At 38.4% G+C, this 25,101-nt stretch overlaps 1 long non-coding RNA gene across 1 annotated transcript in view; it reads left to right on the top strand.

The window, feature by feature from the left end:
- Positions 1–12,157: 12,157 nt before the first annotated feature.
- Positions 12,158–25,101, top strand: part of LOC105466179 (uncharacterized) — a 66,679-nt gene continuing 53,735 nt past the window's right edge. Inside the window, exons 1-2 of the long non-coding RNA XR_978029.2 lie at positions 12,158–14,079; positions 14,547–14,672. This is a non-coding gene — a long non-coding RNA (uncharacterized lncRNA). The remainder of the gene's footprint in view (positions 14,080–14,546; positions 14,673–25,101) is intronic.

Consider the following 25,101-nt stretch of genomic DNA (forward strand, 5'->3'; position numbering starts at 1 on the left):
ATGCAAAATAAAGAACTCACATAAGAAAGAAAGCTGAAGTGCCAGGGAGCTCATAGAACATTTAATCATCTTTAGAAAAGAATTTGTTCCTATTTCAACAGAATCAAAAATCCAAAGTGATGATCAGAAGAAAGAATGACCATATACTTACTCTCTGTGTTTATTTCCTTTGAGAGACTCATAAGGTCTGTGCTGGAGAAGATCTAAAGACCATCTAGTCTGTAGTGTTTCCCAACATTTTTGTTTTAAGACTGTAGCAGCCCTTGTTGAAGTGAAGTCCTCCGTAGAGAGCTTGCATATGAAATAGAGAATAACTAACCTGCATGGGAATGGAGGCAGAGCTCCTAGAACCTGCCTGCTTGGTTTCCCACCTCTACTCCATTCACAATCTCTGCTTGCACCAAGGTGTTAGCTCAGGGTTCTTGAAGGTTTTAAAAATCATAGACTATGGTGATCTCATAGAATCCTTTATTTTATATAAAAAACTGAGACCTAAAGGAAGAAAATTATATGTTTAAAATCATTAACTTGGTCAGGTGTGGTGGCTCACCCCCATAATCCTAGCACTTTGGGAGGCTGAAGTGGGAGGATCACTTAAACTCAGGAGTTCAAGTACAGCCTGCACAACACAGCAAGACCTCATTTTTACTTAAAAAAAATAATTAGCTGGGAGCGGTGGTGCACACCTGTAGTTCTCAACTACTCAGGAGGCTGAGGTGGGAGGATCACTTGAGCCCTGCAGCCTGGGTGACAGAGTGAGACCCTGTGTCAAAAATAAATAAACAAACATAAAATCACAAGCTAATTACTGTCAAAACAGTAATAGAACCTAGGTGTCCTAACATCCAATCCATTGTGCTTCACTTACAGTATGGTAGCTCCTCATTTAGCCTGTTTATTTCCTTCAGTAGTCTCAGTAAAGAGAAAACAGGGAAGTACAACCGCCCATAAAGGATATTATTGCTGCTACTGCTACTACTACTACTTCAGCTATTACTATTTCTACAGAATGGAAAAAGGAAAACAAATAAATACATCCGTGATGAAAATGTTAATATAATCCATATATACAACCTGACATGATGTGCTTCTCTCTTCATAAACACGTATTTTTAATAGACCAAATTCTGATTGTATTTGAGGAGATATCAAATATAGAAGAAATTCTTCAACTAATGAAGATGATTAACTGCATCTGTTCTTTTAAATATAAGGTTGACTTTCAGTAACTTACAAATGAATCATTTCATGCTTTTCTATCTGAAATTGATTACGTGGTCCTTGAAAGAGAGTGACAACAAAGAAATGAAAATGCTTTTCTAAGCACTTAAACCATATCTTAGAATTGGGCAACAAAAAGAAGACATCATTGGATACTATATCTGACCTTTGCTTTTGCTACTAGCAACATAAAGTAATGCCATTTACTGCACAGGCAAGTAACAGATTCTGTTGACTGATAGGCTTTTACATGTGCTTGCCAGTGTATTAGTTTTCTATTGCTGCGTAACAAATTACAAAAAGCTTTGTGGCTTATAGCAACAAATTTATTTTCTCACAGTTTCTGTGGGACAGGTTTCTAGATACAAGTTAGATGATGGGTGCCCTGTTCAGACTGTCACCACGCCGAAATCAAGTTGTCAGTCAAGACTTGAAGTCCCCTTGTAAGCTCACTGGTTGTTGACTGATTCATGTCTGTGTGGTTGTATGACTGAGGCTCCTGTTTTCTTGCTAGCTGTTGGCTGGGGACTGCTCTCTGTTTCTAGAGACCACTCTCTTCTCACAACATGGATGTTTTCTTGAAGGCTAACAGGAGAATGTCCCTCTGACATTCCACCTTCTTTTATAGAATACTCTGATTAGGTCACGCCCAACCAGAATAGTCTCCCTTTTGATTAACTCAGTCAGCTGATCAGTTACTGAATTATGGATGCGATATCCCATTACATTCACAGGTTCCCCCCATACCTAAGAGGAGGCAGGGGTTTATTCAGGGCTTGCACATCAGGGAGCTGCAATCTTGGGGACCAGTTTAGAGTACTGCCTACCACATTTGGATTTTTCTAAGTTATGGCCAAAGTAAATGAACATCAGGCAACATTTTCATTTAAACCAAGTTTGTATCTTTTTAGCCCAAGGAATAAATTTCCACAGATATTTGATTGTTGGGGGAAAGATGCAGGCAGGAAGGAAAGAAGTGAGAAGATCCCTTTCCAAACTAAGAAATACTTTCTTAGAAATTAAAAGTTTACACTTCAGCAGGTTTCTCAAAAACACGGAACTCAGTATTTTAGTGTGAAAATGTTTTTCCTGGGAGTCATTATTGTCATTAAAATTATTAAAAACAAAAACAAACAAAAGAAATCCTCTAGATTAAAATTCCATGTATTTTTTCTTTTTTTGTTTTTGGTTTGTTTGTTTGTTTGTTTGAGATGGAGTCTCGCTTTGTCACCCAGGCTGGAATGTAGTGCCATGATCTCAACTCACTGCAACCTCCACCTCCTGGGTTCAAGCAATTCTCTGCCTTAGCCTCCCGAGTAGCTTACAGGTGCCTGCTGCCACACCCGGCTAATTTTTGCGTTTTTAGTAGAGACGGGGTTTCACCATTTTGGCTAGGCTGGTCTTGAACTCCTGACCTTGTGATCCACCCGCCTCGGCCTCCCAAAGTGCTGGGATTACAGGCGTGAGCCACCGCGCCCTGCCTCCATGGTTTTACTCTATCCATGAACATAGCTCAGATCTTGTTACCAACTTATAGGGATACAAACCTAAGAAGCTTAATAACTTTCTGACTAAACATTCTGAGTTATAATAAGGTAGAGGTGGGCACTATTTTAGCAAGTGTGAGGTATCTATTAAATAGAGAATAATTTATGGTCAAAACAATTTTTGCTATGTTTCACACAAAAAAATCATGTAATTTCTGACAATTTTTGCTTTAATTTAATTTGATGAAGAATTCTTTCCCCCTGATTTCAAGTTCTTTCAGTTTCAGGTTGAATTCTTTAAAAACTCTTTCAGACTTTACCATAAGTCAAAACCATCTCAGTGGGACTTCTGGAGCTGACTCCATTTCAGTGGAAGTTTGCAAGCTTCTGTCTATTGGGGTTAAGTTCAGATTGGTTATAAATTCTGAAACTGTGGTTTTGGTTTCAGGGAGGAGTGCCAGCACTTGGTTCGGTTGTTCTACAAATGCCTTTGGGCTCTAGTTTGCGGCCTAGTGTTTCAATGGAAGACAATACATGAGGAATTTGATTCTACTATAATTTGGCCATTCTTTGTGACTCTCATCAAACCTTAGTATTTTGTACTTAGGGTACGTAGTATTTCAGAGCAGTTGCTGAATGTGGCCCCCCATTTCAGTACTTTCAGCCCACAAAGCCTCCCAGATAGATGAGAAAATGGAAAACTTGAAGTACAAATGTGAATTATTCCTCTGTGTTAATATTATTGCCCTTCCTCTGCCCATGCCTCCTTTCCTTCCTTCGTCTCTCTCTGTCTCACAGTCTGTCTCTCTTTATTCACCCCCCAAACTACTTTGAAAACAATAACAGCAGACAAAGAACAGAGAAAAGAAGGGACCTACTCATTCTCAAGTGTCTAGGGTTGGACAGAGCCACATATAAAATGTGTGGTCCCTGGTCCCTAAGTCCTTAGAGCTCTGCTGAGACAAATGTCAAAGACAACAGCTGTGCAGCAGCTTCTCAGAGGAGTCAAAATTTGGCTACATCTTTAGGGATTCAGATCCTTGTCTAAAGAAGATTTTCTGGCCCTTAAAATTGAAGAAGTTATGACATATTACTGAAGATGTGTTCCCTCCTCCCCCCCGAACCCCGCTTCCTCTCTTTCCTTTATTCTGTGTTGGTGGTAAATATTTTATCACTGTGAAAATAACTTGGGTGATGGATGATTCTAATAGGTGTTTCACCCACCCTTACAATGATCTAGCCAGGCCCAGTTGTTTAATAATTATGACCCATGGTTAAATTGTTTCAATGACATTTGCATTGCATTCTGTAGATAAAATACCTAGGATGAATTAGCCCTGACTGTATTGCTCTTGGTATTAGTGAACTGGTTTTTAAACTGGCCAATACGTGGTCACCTAGGACATTTAACCTCAGTATGAGCAATGCGTTAAGTAACTCTGACATCATAAGGACATACGTTTTTCATCTTGTCTTGGGCCTGAGAAAGGCAATCAGGGCATTTTCTGAAGCCACTCTTGTCTTTGTCCCTTGGATGAAGTGATTCTGGTTCAGAGGAAATGGTATGAAAAGATTATCACCACTGGCCTTGTGTGAATTTGAGGAAAAGTACATGGCTCACTTTTTGACATTAAAAAATGTACAGCCAAATCAGTGCAATACTGTACTTGTATCTCAAAAGTTTTGCCACTAATAAGATTATATTTTTCTTTTAAATTAGGCACATTAAACTCTAAAATTCAGACAAACCTCTTTCTATCCTACTCAGAACCCTCTGAGGAGCTTCATGACGTCAAAGATGTGGGAAATTTAACTGAGTTAAGTGTTTTATACTAGACTTAAGTTTTGAATTCTCATTGGAGTAGTGATTTTGCAGAGTTCACATAGCAATTTCAGAGTTTGTGGCATTACCAAAGAGTCACAGGACCGTAGCAGAAAATGGATAAATCAATAAGGCTCTCATGCCCAACATTCTATTTTCTCTTAGTTGATTGCTTTCTTCCAAAAAATAAAAAAACTCAAAGCCCTATATTCCCCCAAAGTACTACCTTGTGCTAAAATACTGCTTTTTGAGCCTAAAATTTCCTGTTCTTGCTACTATGTAAAGCCCATGGTTCATATTAATATAGATTATTGATTTCACTAACTCTCTCTGGTAAACTTGAGGTATTCTGGATAAGAACTTAGACTAAGTGTAGAAGTAGACAGCAAGTGGTTAAACCTGGGACACATGCCAAGTCTCATAATTCTTATAATCATATTCCTTAGGTCAAATCTAAAAATCATGTGAAGATGCCACGGCCCTTTTTTCCCAGCGCTACCAGTCACACTTCCTAAATCTTCATTTTCAAGGAGGGTGACCTTCACAGACTACATGGTTCTCCAGCCAAATATATGCACTTTCCCGCTAGATCCACCAAACAAATAAATAATCGTGAAGCAAGAAAATACAGTCTCTTAACTACAGTAAAGTCATCCTGAATAGGTACAATAGAATAGGCCCAGCACTCCAGACAAAATGCTCGTTCCCCTTTTCTGTTGTGCATTTCAAGCCTGGTGCATGAAAAAAAAGACTTCATGATTACATGAAAAAGGATTCTCCTGATTTAGTGACAGTAAGACCTGTATTTTTCGTGTCTTCCAAACACACTGATTCAGGTTGTCTTTATGTAACAAGCATTTACTCTGAACCTACTAAGAACCTGGCACCATGCTGAGTGCTTAATGAACAGTTCTTGCTTTTAGCAGCTCACATCTAGTATAGCAACAACTGAAGTAGCGGGTAGCTATAATGTGATATTGTGAGCGCTGAACTAAAGAGATACAAGTACAAATAGTTTTACAAATGCTGAAGAAATTGAATGAGTCAAGATTGGGTTCACATGCAAATGACAGAAAGTCTCAGTTTAGTTCTTTCCACATAGACAATTTTTGGCAGCAGGCAGTCCAAGCAGCCCGCTGTCTCTACAGTCACCAGGAACTCAGCTTCCTGATATCTAGATATTCTGCCGTCATCAACACTTGACTTCCACCTCATGGCTATTCAAGCATCAGCCACCAAATCAATAATCTAGCAAGCAGAAAGAGGAAAGAAGTGAAGAATGCCATGCCCTCCTCTCTTTAATGACACTTCTAGAACCGGCACAGCACTTCTGACTACATCCTGTTCACCAAACCTTGATCACATGACTGGCCATATCTGTCAGCAAGAGAGGCTGATACAGTCTTTATTCTGGAAAGCCATGTGCTGGTTGCAAACTGGAAGTTCATTAACCAAGTAATAAGAGAGATCGGTTACTAGAACATGATGGACTTTTTCTGCCTCAGGATTTCAGACCTGGGAGAAAAAGTTTTATCTAGAAAGGAAGAGCATGTCTGGAAGGCTTCCTGGAGGTGACATTTAGCATGGGTTTCCGAGGAAGGGAAGGAGTATATTGAATAAAAAAACAAAGGAGGCACTATATAGGCAGAGGGAGCAGTACCAGAGTTGGCACTCAGAAACAGCTAGCCTGAGAATGAAATGTAGTCAGTCACAATAGATCCATTTTATGCTGCGTGAGGATCTAAAGGAAATATTTCACAATGTTCTCAATATCTGAGCAATTTTGTCTAATCACATGGATCTAGCTGCTAAAGACTAAATTATCACATCATGCTCACAGTAGTGAAACATAATTAGAAAATATATTTATTGAAATCATTGTCCATGTATATTAAATTGGATAATCACTTGTTAAATTAGGAAAGATATTCAGAAAGTTAATTAATTCTGGATTTTGATTATGACATGTAGCAAGTGTGAAATAACCATCTCTAAGGCCATTTACACACATATTCGTTTATTAATAGGCATCACAATAGCATAACATCTTGCTTAAAACAAAGAAACAATGAGTCCTGAACAGAAAAGCACACAACACAGAATAGGCAGGATAGCACAATGATAGTAATAACAACAGCACACACTTAGTAAATACTTGCTATGGGCCAGGTATTCTTCTAGGCACTTGGCATATGTGAGCTTCCTTAATCTTCATGACACTGCGAGCTAGGTTTCTATCACTGTCTCCATTTTTATCAAGGAGGAACTGAGGCTCAGAGAGGTTAAGTAATTTGCTCAAAGTCCCTTGGCTGATATATAGAGACACACAAACACAAATCCATGCAGCCAGATCCTTAACCACTCCACTAGGTCACCAATGGAAGAAGGTTATGGGATAGATCCCACCTCCATGACTAATTAGCAACGAGACTCTTGGGAAAGTTATTTCACCCCTCTTTGTCTTAGTTTCTTCGTTATGGTGACTGAATAAGAGGCTGTATGTGAAAGTTATGTCCTGGGGCCTGGCACAAGTAAGTGCTCAGTAGTTAAAAGGGCCTGGCATGGTGGCTTGTACTTGTAATCTCAACTACATGGGAGGCTAAGGCAGGAAGATCACTTGAGCCCAGGAGTTTGAGATCAGGCTGGGCAACATACTGAGACCCCTACTTAAATTTTTTTTTAAATAGCTAAAATGTTTAACGAGATCGAGTTATTAATTATAAACACTAGCCAATATTTGGTCCCTAAATACACTAACCAAAAGGCAGACCAAAAACTATTTCTGACACACTGTTAAATTCTCTTTCAAAAGAATAAAATCTCTCTTTCTTCTACCCATTTACCCCAATCCCCTGAGGTCTGCCTCTCTGCTGGTTCTTGAGTTTGAGCTGCTTTTTACAGCCATCTGTTACAGTGTTGTGTAACAACAAACAATATCCTCCTAAAAATGTTTACAAATGCTTCTTACATTAGTGCTGTATATTTTTTCATTATGCTGTGGCATCTCCATTGAAAAATTATTTTAATCATTGCAAACTGAATTACACAAGGATAATGCATAAAGAGATAGTACTTAAAAGGCTGAATGTACATTAATTGCTTCAGCTAATGAAAGAAACATGACTTAGCCAATGCACACAACATGAATCCTAAGATGCATGGACAATTGACTACGGTAATAAAACAAGTATTAGTGTGTTAAATCTGAAATCCTCATTATGCTTCATGCAGCAAAACCAACTGTGTACCTGCTGTTCAGTGTGCATTTCCTCCTCTTGACACCAAAAGCTAATTACAGAACGAGGCACAGAGTGAAAGCATGTGACCTACGTTTGGGGACCTTCAACAGCACTGCAAAGTTATGTTTGGTGACTTCTTATTTTCTTTTTAAGCTGATAAAATATGTGTTGGTCGAAATGATTTTGGAATATCTCGATGTTCCGTAGGCAATTTTAATTAAAATATGAATTATTTATATATGCACACAGTTTATTTCACTTACATTGGGATCTTGTTTTATCTCCCTTGGCTCTATCAACTAGTAAATTATTAATGCAAGGATAATTTATGTCACAGTGTTCAAGATGCTGGCCATTGATTTCTTTGCCTGTCTTTCATTTCATGAACCCAAAGTAAAGATGATGATAAAATCATGGCATTTAAGAGATAAGAAGAGAAGTAAATGTCTTATTATTACTGCTTATCTAGAATCACAGAGCATAAATGTTATAGTAAATTATAAACAGATTGCATTAACCTACCACCTTCCATTTATAGAGTAAAAGTATCATGTTATTAGGAACCTCACAAAAAGCTGATATACTTTAAACCAGCACCCGCATTTTTGAGAAACTTTGAGGGCACTAACAATATACTTCAAGGGATATGAACAGTTGGCTTAACTCAAAGTAACTGCTTGATATGGGTTGGCTTTGCGTCCCTACCCAAATCTCATCTTGAATCTCATAATTCCCACATGTTGTGGGAGGGACCCAGTGGGAGGTGATTGAATCATGGGGTTGGTTTCCCCCATGCTGTTCTCATGATGGTCAGTGATTTCTCATGAAATCTGATGGTTTTATAAGCATCTGGCATTTCCCCTGCTTGCATTCATTTTCTCTCCTGCTGCCCTGTGAAGTGGTGCCTTCCACCATGATTGTAAGTTTCTTGAGGCCTCCCCAGCCATGTGGAACTTTCAGTCGATTAAACCTCTTTTCTTTATAAATTACCCAGTTTCATATATTTCTTCATAGCAGCGTGAGAACAAACCAATTACCATAAGTGGGAAAAGAAAATATTTCTTTTCTAGTAGAACCAGATCTAGAAAATAAATCTTTTTCTCTTTTGTAGTTTATACTATATGTTGTCTTTTTAAATTATTTTCTCAGTAAAGCCTTGGATATGTTCAAATGTATTTCTTTTGTGTTTCTTCCCAGGTTTGTAAATTGATGACTTTGGTACCAACTAGCCTCACATTTTGGATGGACACAAGGGCCTTTCAGAGTTCAATTTTTAAAAAAATGATGGGCAAAATTCTCTTTAATTGGCAATACTTTAAGAACTCAGTGCAGATCAGATTTTAGGTGATTTATTTAAATGTTTTTGTCTCTGAAGAAAATGATATACTGGCTTATTTCTTGTTTCAACTAGCTTGCATATATTCTTTTGGTCAATATTATTTCAATTTTTCAATTTTTCTAGTTCATTTATCAGAGTTCTTTAGAGATACCATTTTGAAGCATCTGTGAAGCCAAGTCAACAGCAGCCATACTTCAACAGCAAGAGTATAAATTAAGTAGAAACCCCAGGATCTCAATAAGTGACATTCTGGGAAATTTTACTCTAGGGGTAGATTATGGAAAAGTGGAAAATTTGTGGGGAGAGGTGAGAGAAATTATGGGAAATGTTTTTGATCTATTTAACATATGGTTCTAAATGTTAATGCACATCAGAACCGCCCAAAGAACCTTTCATACATTTGGTCTTCAGGACCTACTCTGCAAAGATTCATCACATTCCAGGAGGGTCCTGGAAATCTGTATCATTCACAGATCACCTGAAACTAGCATAGAAACCATCCAGAAGTGTTTATTTCCAAAAATTAAACATTTTTACTCATTTAGTTACTCAACAAATATTCAGTGAGCCTTTAAACCCTGCCCCCAATCTTAGCCCTCAAGGAGGGCTTGAGGGAGTCTGGTGAGGAAAGTAGATAAGAAAATAGCCAATTTCAATTCAGCAAGATAAGTGGATAAGAATGGGGTGTTCTGAGAAACATGGATCATTTAACACAGTCTGAGGTATCATAAAGGGTTGGAGGAGATGGTGTCTAAGCTGAAACCTGCAAGGTAAAGAATAAGCAAAAGGTAGGAGGACTTAGCCTGTGTGTGTGTGTGTGTGTGTGTGTGTGTCTGTGTGTGTGTGTGTGTGTTGTGTTTTGCAAGGAGGCTGTGGGTTGTGGGGCTGGAGGAGAAGGTGTGAGAAAGGTTAGAGAACTTGTAAGACACATTTTCAGGTCTCAAGGATCTTACAATATAATTGGGGAGATAAGTGATGGCAAAAGATTTTGGTAACAGATGAAGACAAGAGAAGTGACTTCCTAGGAAGCCTTTTGATCAATTAACAATTGAATAATGCAGACTCAGCATGCTACAGGATTTCTCTGGAGAAAATATCTAGTTTCTTTCAGCAGTAAAATTCTGTGATCTACAAATTTCATTCTGTAGTGGGAAAAAAAGACTTCATAGAAGAGATAGGGATTCCACTGGGGATTGAAGAATGGGTAGATTTTTATAACTTCTTATTTTGATAGAATTTTAAGCTTAGAGAAAAGTTACAAAAATACTATAAATCACCTTATGTTGTATCCATATTCACAGACTTACATCTTGCCCTATTTGCTTTTGTGCTCTTTCTTGCTCTGTACACACACACACACACACACACACACACAGGCACACACCCACACAACACAGAGCCATTTTTTCTGAACCATTTGAGAGCAAGTCAGAGACATTGTGCTTCTTTACTCCTGAATACTTTGGTGTATATCTCCTAAGAAAAGAACATATACCTACATCTCACAGTAAAATAAACTTATGATATTTAATATTGATACAATGCTATTATCTAATTGACAATCTGTCATCAAATTTTATCAGTTGCTTTAATTATGTTCTTTATAGGCTTTTCTTTCTCAATGTAAGATACAATTCAGATTCATGCATTGCATTTAGTTGTCTCTGTAATTGTCCTCTCACTTAAACAGCTCTTTAACTTTTCTTTGTCTTTATGGATCCTGGCATTTTTGAGGAATACAAACCAGTTATTTTGTAGAACATCCCTCAATTTGGGTTTGTCCATTGTTTATGATTAAGTTCAGGTTATACACTTTTAGACAGAAAGAAGAGAAGTTAGGTTGTGTCATTCTCAATTTATTATAAAAGGAGACACACAGTATAGGTTTGCCTGAATAGTGGTGATGCCAACATTGATAACTTGGTGGGGTGTCCACTAGCCTTCTTCACTAGCATTATTCATTTCCCCCTTGTAATTAATGATAATTTTGTGGGAAATACTTTGAGGTTATGTAAGTATCATGTTCCTTATCAGGCTTTCATCTGATAGTTTGAGCATCCATCGATGATTTTCTAATCTATCATTGCTTCTATATTTATATTACTCCATCTATGTTACTATAAGGAAGAGCTTTCCTGGCTCCTCTGTCTATTTATTCATTTATTTATATCAGTATGGGCTCGTGGATTTTACTTTTTTAATGGATTATAATCCATCACTGTCATTACTTATTTTGATGTTCAAATTTTCTCCGATTTTACCACTTGGAGTCCCTTCAAATTGGTTTCCGTGTCCTTTTGCTAGGCTCCATTGTACTTTGAACACTTTCTTACTTTCTGGAGCAGTACACTACTTCAAGCATATGTTGTATTTTTCCTGTTCAAATCCTAGAATCTACCTTATGTCCAAGAAGTACTGGTTCCTGGTACCAAAATCTAGGTGCACTCATTGCTACTGTGGTCACAGTTTTTCTAGATTCCCTTGGTGGATAGGCTAGGATATAGATATTTCTATTTCTCTATTTATTTATCAGTATTTTAAAAACCATGAGTTCATTCTGATAATGGTTGATTCTAGTCGTTCTTGCCTTCATATTTCTCCAATCTCCAACAGTGAGAAGCCTAACTCAGAATACACGCATTTTTAAAAGGCGGAGAGAAATAAGGAAGTTTTTCTGACCTTGAAGAGTCTGTGAGATACCCAGGTGGAGATGGGCCTGGACCTGAGTTATTTCTATCAATGAGAAAATTTCCAATGACTTATGGCAATTTATGAAGTAGAATAAATGTTAAGAATGTTACAGTTGCAGGATCTGCATTGGACAGGAGATTTTTTATTCATATACATGCCTTCCATTTTATACACAAAGAAAACATCATCTCTGGCTTTCATTGGTGGAGGATGGAGAGCCCCCTCAGTGCAAGAGGCTTGCATTGAAGTTAATGGCTTCTTGTTTTTAACAGTGAGATATTTAAGGTTAACGTCTTACTGAACTATTTGTGGTGTCAGGTTTCTGTACCAGATGAGCTTGACCATAATTCTTATAAAACAAAACTCTCCTAAAAAAACCTTCTTTCTAATAAATTTGGTTAAGGAGTTCATCTGTCAAGCTAAATGGTAAAACCTCTTCAAAACATAATTGCCGAGCTTTTGTTCAGGACTGAAGAAGTCTCTTTTTGTGACCTGTCTCCCTTCATAATCTTTCTAATCATGGACAGTCATTACAATGCTAGCCGTGGTTGAGCAAGATTACTTTTACTAGTGATCAGTTGAAGGTAACTTGAGACTGCAAAACCCGATGCCAGAGTATCAGACAACTGGAATTTATTTTTCAGCATGTGGTGAGAGAAAAATCATTTTAAAGCTTTTTGCTTTAAAAAGTGTGTGGGGATCACAAAATGTTTCCTAGTTAGACCAATGACTATTTGCTTCTTATCGGAGAAGGTACACTGAGTACTGGATGAACAAATTCTCTCAGCTGAGGGGTGTGATATTGTGACAACTGGAAAGAAATTTTCCCTCTTCCAAGTGAAAATAATGGTAGAAAATAATACTTTAACTGAAACCTGGGCCCAAGACACAGACTATTTCTTATAGGGTAACAAAGCTTGGAAGAACTTCACTCGATGACATGAAAGGTGTCAAGATCTAAGCTAGGCCAAAAAAATATGCCTGAAGCAGGGAAGTTAAATATTTACATCAGGACTAATGCTTTTTGCCTTTTAACTGGAAGGGCAAGAGAGATTAACACAGGCCTGGCTTCTGAAACAAATATTTTATCTATTTGGTGAAGCCTATTTCTGGGATAAATTTTTCTTTATATCTGAATTAGTTTTCCAGCCAGAACCAGACTAATCAATAAGCGACGCAGGCATAGATTGATGTCTCCTGTTCCCCTCCTCTTATGATCTCCTCACTTACTCCCCAAAGCCTGACACTCCATTAACAAATGGCTGCATGTGTTCCATACTCATTTTGTAATACAGAAAACAAATAATGTAGATGAGATATTTAACATGGTGCATGTCACATAGAAAATAACAGTAATGATTATTATTTCACAGTTTCAAAGGTAGCTTCACAAAACTAGTTTTTGAGATGTCACATTATTTCCTTTAGGTAAACTTAAATTCAACTCTGAGTCTTTTTCTTTGTTCTCTTTCATTGGTGGGAAATTTTCTTTCAGTCATTATTAGGCTACCCCCTCCTAGTCCTGTGACCTAATAGAGAAAAGAGTAATTGTCTAAGCACATATGGCCTCTCACTGTTAGGGAACCCTGGCATCTTTGCCTTGCTTGATCCTGGGACTTTGCTGCACACTCTAAGGCCAAGGGCCAAGACCCCTGTGGGCCAACATTTAGTCCCTCTCCACTGAGGTCCCACAAGCTCTCTTTAGTACTAGGGGTGAGTTCAGACCCAGTTCCTGAGGGACCCTCAGAATTTGTCCTGGATTTGGGGGCTCCCCTCTCTCCTGTTACTTTCTTCTCCCTCATTTATTCCTATGTCATATTTGCAAAGTCTCTCTCCTTTCACCCCTAGAGCAGGGTCTCCAGATTTAGAAAAAAATAAAAGAAAAGTCTGCCCAATTAAATTTGAATTTCAGATTAACAACATTTTCTTTTTTTTCAGTATAAGCAAGTTCCATGCAATGGCTGGTATAAACACTAAAAAAAAATCATTTATCTAAAATTTATATTTAACTTGGCATTCTATATTTTATCTGGCAGCATTAGCCTAAGAGTTTCTGCTTTTGAAAGACCCAGGAATGGAAGTTGTGGGTAGGGTCAGATCTTTCAGTGCAAATATTCATTGAGACAGAAGAACAATCTGCATAGACTTAGAAAGGTACAGGGGAAAACCCAGGATTGACAAAACACAAAATAATATCCATAAATAATCCTGTTACTCTCATTATCATTGTAGTTTCCATCGTCATCGTCATCATTATTCCCATCATGATCATTGCCCAAGGTGAGTTGTTGCTAAAGACTCAAGCCCCCTGGGGAAGGCCATAATTCATGGATCTTTTTCTGAATACAGTTTAAATTAAGATAAAAGAAAGGGAGAAACGAGGAGGCACGGGAAGGCTGCAGGCTGAGTCGGTGGAATAGAAAGCAAGGGGAAGAGGTTAGGGCCAGAAAGGCAGCTTTACAGCTCATAATTTCACTGGTTGACTTGACTTGGGCAGCACAGGCTGGTAGAACACACTCTAGCCTGACTTCATTGAAGTCCCAGCACCACCACCACTAAGCCATGTAGCTTTGGGCAGGTCACTTGACTTGTTCCTCCAGTTGAAATCTCTCATGAGATTCAAACCCAGCAATGCACCCAAATGTTTCGTACGTGCCCCAAAGCAACATGTACAAATACAAACTCATCTTCCTCTTCTCCAGACCTGCCATCTCTGTATTAGTGAAATGATACCACTGTCTTCCCAGGGATCAAGGCAGGACACCTACAAGTCATCTCAGACCTGGCTGCAATGTCTTACCCATGGTGATTGCCACAGTGAGTCACCTGGCTGGTGAAGCCTACATCCTCTGCCTCTTTCTCTGCTATGAAAGGTGAGTAGCTTCTCAGACAGAAGAGGTCCATCTGAGGTAGGAGCTGGGACTTTAGTTTGGAGGCAGGGCTGAGACTCCAGACCAGATTGAAGACTGGCTCAAACAGGGAAGAGGAAAAGCACCTCTCCATAAGACATGCCCAACAGTGCCATGTCAGTTTACCATTGTCATGGTAACACCCAGAAGCTACCATCCCTTTCCATGGCAGTGAACCAATGATCCACAAGTTACCACCTCTTTTCTAGAAATTTCTGGATAATCTGCCCCTTAATTTGTGTAGAATTAAAATTAGGTATAAATATGACTGTAGAACAGCACCTGAACTGCTACTCTGGGCATACTGCTTGTGGATCAGCTCTATTCTTCAAGAGCAGTACCTCTGCTGTATACTACTACCTCAATAAAAGTTGCTGTCTATTACCACCACTTTGCCCTTGAATTATTTCCTGGGCAAAGTCAAGAACCCTCCCAGGCTAAGCCCCAGTTTGAGGGTTTGCTTGTCCTGCATCACATTCATACTTTTCCAGGAGGACAAAGACACAATAAAGTATTCAGAGAAAGCAGAAAATGGTTCTTCTGTACATTTAGGGGAAACGTTGAATTACATATCCTCCTGTATTTTTACAATGACTTTGTGATACTCCACTCTACCTTTCTTTTTTTTAATTGATTTGAACAAGTCTCTGTTCCTGTCTATCAAAATAACAAACAGAAAATCATTTTACTCTCTTTTTCTCCATGGACATTTTATCAGAAGATGTTGAACAAAACTAGAATGGCAGGGTACTACTAAGGGATATTTACAGCCTGGGGAACTTCTTGGGTCTTCAAGAGCTAAAAAATACATATTGGAACTTATCATAATGGTAATCTTCTTAAAATACCCCAACGAACAGAAAATTATTTTGAATGAATCCATTGAGTTTAGAACCCAATAGAACACGGTAAAAAGGCTTCTGAAAAGAAGTAACCAATCTTCTCTACTCTTGAAATAGCCTTTTCTTTCCCATGGAACGTAGAGAAAGAAACCAAATAAGTGGGAAATGGATGAGAAAGCACAATCAATACTAATTCATGGTTCCTGCTTTGAAAGACAGCAAAAAATCATTCATAATCTCAAGCCCTTTTCTAGTTGTGTCATACAAAGGCCTATGGTAAAAGGATAAGAGGAAAAGCAGGGTCATTATCCATGTTTGAAAAATTGTTAAATTGTTTGCGAAAGGAAAAAAATCTCTTCTTAATAATCTCGGAGACACAGGACCTAAGTGAAATCAATTTTGGGTAGTTTGGGATCATTCTAGCCCAGTCAAGAGAAAGTTTCAAAATGGACTGTAGCAATGAGGTTCATTTGTTATAAAACCACCCTAGAGGAGAATGCATATGTAGGCACACGAACACACATACACCTCATACTTTGTATTTTTAATGTATTTGTGTATATAAAGTGTTCTGTGTTTAAAATTATATATATATATTATTGACACTCAAAGTATAAATTTTTGACACTCTCCCAGCAAAAATTAGATTCAGAATTAAGTTTAGATCTTTGGTCAGCTTTTGGTAGGGTTTGCAAATAATCGAATATAGAAAGCAAGTGTTTTCTGTTTTCTGAGTTCTATAAGAATCCAGTGTGTGTATATTTGCACGTGTGCATGCATAGAATTCTTTCCCTTATGGTTTGCGATCATCCTACTCTATGCCTCTCAGATATTTAGCTAAGAAAATGATTCAAGTTTCATTAATGTCATTCCAATATCGGATCCTATCCAGAGCTGTTGGTGTGTTTGATGGAGACATAGCTTAAGCAACTGTTTATTGAGTGCCTGTTAGGTAGTAAGTACCTTCTTCATGACAATCCTGCTAGTTCAGATTTTTACCCATTTTTCAGGTTAAGTCACTTACCCAGGATCATGTCTGACCTCCAAGTAACTAAGTTGGAATTCAATTCTATGGTGCCAAACTTGGAAGCCCAGTCTTCCCATGGCTAGTGATGACTCTATGGATCCTGGAGACAGACTGACTTTGAATCCTGTCCCTGTTGCTTTCTAGCTGTTTTACCTTTGGCAAATTACATAACTTTTGTGCCTTAGTGTCCTCATTTGTAAAATGAAAATAATCGTCATTTTAATATTATTTATTAATTTGCTAATCATTTATTAATTTAATAAGAAATTGCTTAACAAGATTGCTGGGAGAATTAAATCATATAATATATATAAGGTGCTTATCCCACCCATTGTAAGATCCCATCTATATTGGTCATTGTCATGATTATTCTGTACTTTGGCAAGAGATTCAAGCCTTGAAGCTCTCATGGCACATGGAGATGCTAGTTTACTAGCCATTTGCCCCATAGACTGATTGGTTCATGGCTAGCAGCAACTACTTTACCTGTCCTATCTCTACATGCTTCTAAATGGGGTAGGGGAGGGACCCCAGGATATGCACATCGAACACAGCCAGGATTTGTCCAATGCATTGCAGGCGACAGAGAACTGGCAAGCCCATGTTTACTTTCTAGATTACTTGGGAAAACTTGAGAACTTGGTGATGGTAGGATGGCTTTTCAGTTAGAATAACCTCATTCAAAATCATACATATTTCTTCCTTTTGGGAAATATAACTTGTTTGATTCTAGTGTCCAAAACATACCTTCTCTGAATGCCTCCCACCGTGGCGCCCGAGCGAGAATGAGGTCATAAATATGCAATTATTCTTCTCTGTGGAATTGACTCTACCAGGCTCATTTACAAAGTTACTCAGCTGTGACTTGGCCACTTAAATAACCCTGTTGCCTAAAGATATCCCTTATTCTAGCCATTTGCCCTCTAAACCATGTTCATGTTATAGAAAAATACAAATACAAGCATGTTCTGCACCAGCAGTATTACAAAGCTGTATTTTGTCAGTTGTAAATTATATCTGGTTTTGAGAGAGGAAAGGGAGATCAACAATTCTATATTCTATGAAACAATTTCATAAGAAATATTAGACCCTCATAATTCAGAAGTCTCATATGCTAGTTTTATTTTGTTCTGGTAGATTTTAGAAGCAAAGAATTCTCTGGGTGCCTAAAAGTAATGCCTAGGTTTCTGTTTTTACATATTTAAGCTATGCATTTAGATACAATTCAAGCATTCCAGGGTGTTAACGGTGTTTACAAAGAAAACTGCCAGAGGCAAATTCAGGCAGTTTCTTAAATTAATAATGCTTTTGTTCAAACTCCAATTTTTTCTTCCAGTTCTGCTAGAACCAGTGTGCATCTTCCCCATTTATTCAGAGGATAATGATGACAATTTCCATTTACACATTGCATTTCATCTGGAAGGCACTCTCTGTCACACACTACATCACTGTCTTCCACCTTCGGCACAGCAACAGGAAATGCAAACTGCATTATCAGTCATTGGTCAGTGAGGAGAAGGGAACCCTCAAACCAAACACTGCGCCAGAGGCTGGAAGAAAGGCAGGAAGGCCAAAAGGGCAGTCAACACATTGCTGTGTTTGCTTGGAAGATATGCCTGGTTCAAGGAGCAGAATGTCTTCCAGTGGCCACCCCTGTATCTCTGTAGGAATAAGTAGGATTGGGGAGCTAGTGGTTTGGAGCTAGACAGATGTACATTTAAGTCATTGGCCTATCACTTTCTTGTCAAGTGTCTTTAGGCAAATCAGCTGATCCCTTTGAGACCTGGTTTTTGCATCTCATTAAAGGGGAAGAATAACTCCTACTTTCCAAGGTTATATATGTTGAATATATATGAGTAAAGCATGTTACAGGGGGTTACTAAATGGTCTCTAGGATTTGCTGTGATTACTAGTGTTGCTATAGTCACTGTCAGTCACTACTACCTATACAGTTGGATATGATAGGTGTTGTGGACTCTCTTCACTTGTCTGATCTTCAGTCCTACCAATGGAGACAATTGTGGTTTTCACAAAACAGGGAGGAGTGTTACCACCCAAGGCCCAAATTATAATGCCCTTTTATGGGGTAAGGAGAACATATGGTGTTCCATGAGCATAGGCTACACAAATGCTTTACACAGTAATTGTCACATTTTGATTTGCCTAAAAGTCATCTGAAGAGTTTTTAAAAACACAGATTGAAGGTCTCTGCCCTAGAGTTTCTGATATGGTAAGTTTTGGGGCCCAGTAATTTGCATTTCTGAAGAAGTTTCCCGGTAGCACTGCTCTGGGGACCACACTCCAAAGACCGCTGCAATGCCGGGCACATTAAAGGTGAAGTCAGGGATAGGTTGAACACCTGCAAAAGGTAAAGACTGGGGGGCAGGGCAGGTGTCAAGATCCTGTGGCCCCTATTTCACAGTTGCATCTATACTTGCTTGGCTTGGCTTGACTCAGGGTTTCTGTCCTTTCTCCCCTTCCTCCTGGCTTTCTCTTTCTCTCTCAATCTCTCTCTCTCTCTGTAGGATTTAATACTTTTTATTTTAATGTCACTTAAGCACAAATATAAAACTAGTTACAGTTACTTTGTGCCTATAGCTCTTGCATAGTCAGCTGGGCCATAACAAAGCACATGGGCTGGTGGTTTAAGCAACAGAAATACATTGTCGCCGTTCTGAAGGCTGAAGGTGGAAATCAAGGTGTCAGCCGGGCTGGTTCCTTCCAAGGGCTCTCTCCTTGGCTTGGAGATGCTGTCTCCACTCTGTGTCCTCACATGGTCATTCCTCAGTGCATGTGTGTATCTTAAACTTGTCTTCTTATAAGGACATCAGTCAGGCAGGATTAGAGCCCAGACTAATGACCTCATTTTAACTTATTTACCTCTTTAAAGATCTTATCTCCAAACATGGTTGGTTATGTTCTAAGGTACCAGGGGCTAGGACTTTAACATGTCAATTTTCTGGGATGCATTTTACTGGCTTCCTCTTTCTAACCACTCTTACCCTCATGGAGTGACTCTTTCCACTGAGTTGTCTCCAGACTGGCTGATGAAGAGACAGGGAAAGAGGGCCTCAGATAGTAGAAACAGCATGCTAACTGGCCTGAAAGCTGGATTCCAGTAGCTAAAAGCAATTCAACTTTGTTGGAGCCTAGAATGCAAAGAGATAGCAGCTTGGGAGCCTGCTGTGTAGTGACACAGGTAGAAGTCGGGTCACCAACTGGACTTGATCCTAAATACTATGGGATATTACTGAAGGGCATTTATAGGAAGTGACACTACTTGGTTTGTAATTTAAAAGGCTCACTCTGCTTGCAGTGCTAGAAGTTGACTGGAGAGGCTTGAGCCTGGAGACAGGGAGACTGGAGAAGGGGACGTTGTATGTGTCTAGGCATGAGACCATGGAGGCCTCCACCTGGGTGAAGCAGCAGGGTGGGAAAGACTCATTGAATCACTGTTTAATTATGGTAGGATTTGTTGAACCATTTCAGTCATTTATTCCAGTCGTTTATTGTAGTGACTCCCACGCTTTAGTAGACAAAGCAATCTGAGCAGGTCCCTGCAACACAGTTTTATGATTCAGTGAGTCGGAATAAGGTCCAAGAATTTCCATTTTTAATAATCTCCCAAGAGATGCTGATGCTGATGCCACTGGTCTTGGGACCAGACTTTGAGAACCACTGACTTACTACTATTTTGCTACCAAGAGAATTATAGCCTTGAACCCTTCCAGCTGATAGGGCCTCAGCTTTTGGTAACCAGCATCAGTGTGCTTAAATAAAACATTGAACCTGTTTGCTAAGATTCTGCTCCTCCACCATCTGCATCAGTTCACCAAGCTCTCTCAGGCTCTAATTCGTCTTCGTGAACCATCAGCCTTGCTCTAACTTTTCCAACAACTGCTTCCTCTCAGGCTTCACTTGGCTTCTACAGCAAATGGAACCTGCTCATCCCCAAGAGATTCTAATTAACTCTCTTGGGGCCAACTCCCTGAGTGAATGACTTGAATAACTCAGCATGATTGCAATGTTTTATTTATTTAAAGATTCCAAATTTTTCTACCCTGCATGCCTATGTTAAACAAGGACAACCCAAAAAACAATCATGAATTAAAGAAATGCTTCTTTATACCCCGAGTTGTTCCTCTGTTCTCCGACTCTTTCCATGTTCCTTTAACTTTCACAGATGGCCAATCTTTCTTGATTTTAATTTGGCAAAGGCCCTCCTTAAACATATTTTGATGATGGTAATAGAAAATAAAAATTAACTACAAGACTGCTGTCCTAATCTGTCATTAACAGGTTTTTCTTCCTTTGGAAAGATTAGCAGAGTATGAGTCATTTCAGAGGACTTCTTTTTCTTTTCTTTTCCTTCCTTTGTTTCTCTCTCCCTTACTTCCTCCCTCCCTTCCTTCCCTCCTTTCCTTCTTCCTTTCTTCTTTTTCTTTCTCTCTCTTTCTCTTTTACTTTAATCTTCCTCCCTCCCTCCTTTCTTTCTTTCTCTCTTTCTCCCTTCCTCCCTTTCTTTCTTCCTTTTTCTTCTTTTCCCTTTTTTCCCCCCTAGGCCCAACCCTTCCAGTCTCCGTTTTTTGCAGCGTCGAATTTCTTGCCACAAAATTGATGGGATTGCCGCATTCTCTGCAATGACTATACAGGCTCCCTTCTTGATCTCAGAGAAGTGAAGCCTATCCTTGTTACCTTCAACTCCTTGCACGGATGAGCAACTTGGCCATGCAGGGACTTTAGGGCCTGCGAATGGATTCCTCGAAGTACTCTGCAGGCATTGATTAAAATGGGAAAGAGAAGGGCAGAGAGACGAGAGAGCCAGCAGAGGCAAATAACATATTAGTGCTCCTTTGTGCCTTACTGAAGTCAAGTCTGACTTCATAGTGTCAGTCAGGGAAGGAGGCCGGGATTCTAAAGAGGAGAGATGATTAAGAGGGAAGCAGAGAGGAGGATGAATTCAGAACCAAGCAGGGAAAAAAACCTCATATCAGCCATTATGATAAAATCAAGTAGGTGTAAGGAAATGAATGGGCAATTTGAGAGTGAAAATTATTTTATATCAGGCAGAAGACTGGATTCAAGAGTACTTCTAGCTTCAGGTATCTCTCACCATGCAATGTATTGGTGTTGAGCTGTAAAATAAAGTACTTAGAGTCTAACTTTCCCATTGATGTTATTATTAATATAATTCTATAATATAAATACATTTAATATATACTTATATGAATATAAATATATTTATATTTTAAATATAATAATGTTACGTGTTTACAAATGATTCTAAGTTATATAAATTATTTCACTAAGCTATACGTATCTTTCTAATGAGTGAGGTGAGGACTTTGGATGAGCAAGAGGATGAGTTGTAGGCTGCTTCTGTGGCATACTGGGTGTTTTAGAGAATTGAATGGGATTTGACTTTACTCTTTTTCCTTGTTTTTGTTCTTACAATCTGATTTTTAAATAATGGATCCTCTCTTTCTTTCTACCCTTGGTGGAAATAAGAAGTATTTATTTCATACTTAGAAGTCCATAGTTTCCACATTTATAATGCCAAATTTAATCTTCTTATCTTTTGCCTAATTTGAGCATAGAAATTTTTTTTTTTCATTAACTTGGATTCCAGATTTGCAATCTGTGAGCTTTTGGATAGTGTCACTTAAGAAAAAAATCAATCAAGATAGGGTCATAAAATTTTTGTCCACTTAGGGAAACAAAGTGACATTGAGAATTTTTAAAACTTCAATTAAAAAACGAATTAATTGCAATTTAAGACAAATCACTACAGTATAAGCTGAATATTTGCTACAGTAAACAGAAATATTGTCCGTAAAGACCCAGATGAACTCACTTTGTGTCTAAGTCAAATTACCTAGAGTATTTGAATGAGGCAAAAGCATGTAAAAGTGATGGTCTCCTACCACGGATTTTGCCCAGTTCAGTCTGGCTGTTTTCCATTGTGTCTGACTTCCAGAGGTTTTGTAGTACAATATTCAGCAGTTCTGGTTGAAAACACTACATTTCACCAATAGGTGTCACTGTCTAACACATGATATATTCAGACATTTAAAAAAATTATTATGTATGAATTTCAAGGTTCTGTAATTCTAATGAATTCCGTACTTTATCAGTGTGGCAGTGTAGAAACGTTGAGCATTAAGTTTCTATAAAGCGAAGACTCCAGAGGCTGCTGGGGGCAGAGGAAGGAAGTGGATCAGATACAGAATTCTAGCATGTTAGCTATTTCAGGGAGAAGTTAAGAGAACAGCATGGATCTTGAGCTCACTGGCACCCAGAAGACTGTGAACAAACTGACGACATAAATAATTTGAACAATTGCTTCTTGAGGTTCAATTGGTTTTCTCCCCCTTTAATCAGTGAAGAGTTACCCTTGAACACTTGACAAAGCAGGCAGTATTTACGGATTAGAAAAAGGAAGAGAATCACTGTTTGGTCAAATTCTCTTAAATATTTAAAGGCCTAAGTAGAATTCCCCTAACCCTTTTTTTTTTTTCTTTTTTTTTGACAGGGTCTTGCTCTATCACGAAAGGGTCTTGCTCTATCACTCAAGATGGAGTGCAGTGGCATGACCAGTGCTCACTGCAGCTTTGAACTCCTGAGCTCAAGCGATGCCCCCACCTCAGCCTTCCTAGTAGCTAGGACTACAAGGTGCATGCCACCACACCCAGAAATTTTTTTAATTTTAAATTTTAATTTTTTGGTAGAGGTGAGGCCTTGCTGTGTTGCCCAGGCTGTTCTCAAGCTTCTGGCCTCCTGGGATCCTCCCACCTCAGCCTTCCACATTGCTGGGATAGCAGATGTGAGCCTCCACACTGGTCACTTTCATCTTGATGGTACAAGAGGAAAGTTGCTTTTTCATGAACTTTAGTGAATCTCATGGAAAGTTTATTTTTTATCAACTGCTTTAAAAATTATTACGGAAGTTTTTGAACCTATACAAAGTTAGAGAGAATAGTTTAATATACCTTGATGAGCATATGACACAGCTTTAACTATTATCAACATATGGTCAACCCTGTTTCCTCTGTACCTTCTCACCCCTGCCTTACTCTTCTCGATGATTTTGAAGTAAATACTAGACATGATATAACTCTACCCCTATATATTTATGTATGTATCTCTAAGAGACAAGGACAATATTTTTTAACCATTTGTAATATCTTAAAAATTAACATTATTTTAAACATCATCTAATATGCTGTCAGTATTCAGCTTTTTTCTTACTGCTCCATAAATATCTTTTCTTTTTTAATTGGTTTATTTGAATCAGGATTCAAATTGCATTTGGAGGATGGGTTTTATCAAACTCTTGTAATAGTTTTCTTCTCTCCTTTTAAAAATGTTATTTCTTTGCTGAAGAAGCTGGATCTTTTGTTTCATAGAATATCCTGCAGTCTGGAGTCAACCTATTACATCCCTGTGATGGCATTTGGTATGGTCATCTATCCTTTGTGTATTTCTTGCAAACTGAAAGTTATATCTAGATGCTCGATTACATTCATGTTCAATTTTTTAGAAAACACTTTTTATAGATGATGCTCTATATTTGTCATTGTATCACATAAGAAGCATATGATGTTACACACACACACACACACACACACACACACACACACACTCTACTGTATTTAACTTTTTACTTTATTTTATTTTTTTTAATGTTAAGATTACCTAAGAGTTCAGGTGCTGTCAGCCTGATTCATGGATCTTTCCCCAAATAATTTTAGCAATCATGATGACCATTGTGTTGACCTATTATTTCATTGGGGATTAAAAATGGTGATATTCTAATTCAATCATCTCTTCCACAGTTCCTAAGTGGAGTTCTTCAAGAATTCTTCCTCATCAACTATTTGTCTCCTTTCGAATATAGTTTGTGTAGGAAAGGCAGGATAAATGTCTTTTTATCTCCCCTTTATTTACCAGATGTAAAATGAGGAGTTGCTGCTTTAACAGCTTTCAAATGAGACTAATGGGGTGTTTAAAAAATATATCCTTATTACCTCGATTAAAAAATTTTTGATGTGTTTTAATCTATTGCAGCTATCCTACTTTCTGGTGCACAAACTATCTCATCTTTAGTTGATAGGAGTTTTGCTTTAACTTGACTCTGATTATCTCTTGACATGACCCTAGTGAATGAGGATAGCCTCTTTGCTTTCTGGTATGACAAGATGTTTCAGGCTCATATTGCAAATTTACTTTACCAGACCTGAAATCAGTCACTTCTCCAGTGATACAAAGTTCTTTTTGTGGAGATAGTATTTAGAAACCACAATCTCAACACTAGGGGTGCTCTGTACCACTGAGGTGGTCATTGCTTTTAGACCTTTTGTGTAAATAGATGTAGGTGATACACATACACACACACATGCACACACACATTAAAAAATACATTATGAGAATATTAGACTTTTAATTTATTTTATTTTATTTTATTTTTTTTTTTGAGATGGAGTCTCGCTCTGTCGCCCAGGCTGGAGTGCAGTGGCGCGATCTC

This window comes from Macaca nemestrina, chromosome 9 (assembly GCF_043159975.1).
Source record: "Macaca nemestrina isolate mMacNem1 chromosome 9, mMacNem.hap1, whole genome shotgun sequence".
NCBI lineage: Eukaryota > Metazoa > Chordata > Mammalia > Primates > Cercopithecidae > Macaca > Macaca nemestrina.